Here is a 1,972-nt window from a genome sequence, read left to right on the forward strand (position 1 = left end):
AGAGGAGGGCTACAAAAATGATCCGAGGGCTGGAGCACCTCTCCTATGAGGACAGGCTGAGGGAGTTGGGCTTGTTCAGTCTGGAGAAAAGAAGGCTACGGGGAGACCTGATTGCGGCCTTCCAGTACCTAAAGGGGGCCTATAGGAAAGATGGGGAACGTCTTTTTAGTAGGGCCAGCTGTGGTGCGGAAAGGGGAAATGGTTTTAAACTAGAACAGGGTAGGTTCAGGCTAGAGGTAAGGAAGAAATTTTTTACAATGAGGGTGGTAAAACACTGGAACAGGTTGCCCAGAGAGGTGGTGGAGGCCCCATCCCTGGGAACATTCAAGGCCAGGTTGGATGGGGCTCTGAGCAACCTGATCTAGTTAGCAGTGTCCCTGCTCACTGCAGGGGGGTTGGACTAGATGACCACTAGTGGTCCCTTCCAACCCTAAACATTCTATGCTTCTATGATTCTATGATTCTAAGCGAACCCTTCACCCCCGTGAGTGCGTTCGCAGCGGGGCCAGAGGCCGTTCCTAAGCACGCACCTCGCTCAGGGCCTCCCACGTGGCCCCTGAACGCTCCAGGATTACCGTTCCGCTACAAGAGCATCACGGAGAAGCACGCGACGGCAAGCGCTTCGGGAGCCAGCTGAGATCTGCCGCCCCCGGAGAGCGCGGGAAGGGCAGAGCGCCTGGCCGGGCTCTTTGGCAAAGCTGCGCCGGTGCGGAGGGGTTCGCTCGCTGCGCTTTCATCTTGCGGGTGCACAAAGCCCGCTCGCTTGCTCTCCAGGAACCGCGCGGCCTCAGCTCCGCTCCTCTGCCAAAAAGCTCTTGGCGGGGGTTTGAAGGATGCGCCACGGAACCGGGGGAGCTGTTGGCAGCTTGGCTGGGGTCTGGGGTGTCGGGCACTACGAACTGCGGGGAACAGCCCGTGGAAATATCAAGGGAACAGAGAAAGATTAGAAGGCACAAAGCTCAAGAGTAGGAACCAGAAGCCAAGAGATGAAGAAATCTGAAGACGCTTCGTGTTTCCCGAGGCGGCTGCGCATCAGAGCGGAGCGAGGGCAGAGAACGCAGGCGGCAGCGGGCGGTGCAAGCGGAGGAGGTAGTGACGGGCTCAGCGTTTATTTTAACTTTCCAGATAGGCTCTTCCCAGATGAAATAGGAGATCAGCCTGTCCAAATGCTCTTACAGCAAAGGAACGATGAGAATGAAGACACGGAGAGACACTTAAAGCAGGAATAATGCAAAGAACGTGGATTTACTTTGCGAGGACTGGGAAAAGAGGTGTTTGTCAAGAGAGAACAACCAGGAATCACCCGCAATGCGATGCAAGAACCTGAACTAAAAGGGCTCTTGGGCTCCTCTCCTGCCGTGATCTATGGCAAGGCCAGGTCACAAGCATTAGCATTTCCAGGCTTTTCAGAAGCAGCCTAATGATCACAGAGCACAAACAAAGCAAAAAAAAAAAAAAATAATAATGCAGCATGTCAGGCTGTTTGCTGCTCCAGCCGGCCAGGGCACGTAACCCCACCACCCCAGGACACAGTTCCAATGGCACAGAGAAGGAAAGAGGCACGCACAAGGATTGCGTATTCCAGGACATAGCGGAGGTACGCTCAGGTCGGAAGGGACTTTCTAGTGCAATATTGCGACCCATTAAACAGCACCAGGCTATTACCGAAACATATTTCCTTTTTTTTTTTTTTTTTTTCTCTGAAATCTACCTTCCTCACCTGGAGTCACCTCCCCTCTCGGGTTGGGAGGTCCCTGGAGGCACCCACCCTTGGGTAGGGAGGTCCCCCGAGGCACCCAGGGAGGTCCCTGGAGGCACCCACCCTCAGGTAGGGGCACGCACCCTCGGGTAGGGAGGTCCCCTGAGGCACCCACCCTCGGGTAGGGGCACCCACCCTCGGGTACGGAGGTCCCCCGAGGGACCCAGGGAGGTCCCTGAAGGCACCCAGGGAGGGCCCTGGAGGCACCCCCCC

General features: G+C 56.2%; 1 long non-coding RNA gene across 1 annotated transcript; it reads right to left on the reverse strand.

The window, feature by feature from the left end:
- Window positions 1-1,699: 1,699 nt before the first annotated feature.
- On the reverse strand, window positions 1,700-1,912 carry LOC118451799. Its single transcript, XR_004841357.1, has 2 exons — window positions 1,843-1,912; window positions 1,700-1,737 (listed from the first exon to the last, which is right to left on the reverse strand). It is a non-coding gene; the product is annotated as an uncharacterized LOC118451799 (long non-coding RNA).
- Between the last annotated feature and the right edge of the window lie 60 nt (window positions 1,913-1,972).

Source organism: Egretta garzetta, unplaced genomic scaffold, assembly GCF_000687185.1.
Source record: "Egretta garzetta isolate BGI_Z169 unplaced genomic scaffold, ASM68718v1 scaffold300, whole genome shotgun sequence".
Lineage (NCBI taxonomy): Eukaryota > Metazoa > Chordata > Aves > Pelecaniformes > Ardeidae > Egretta > Egretta garzetta.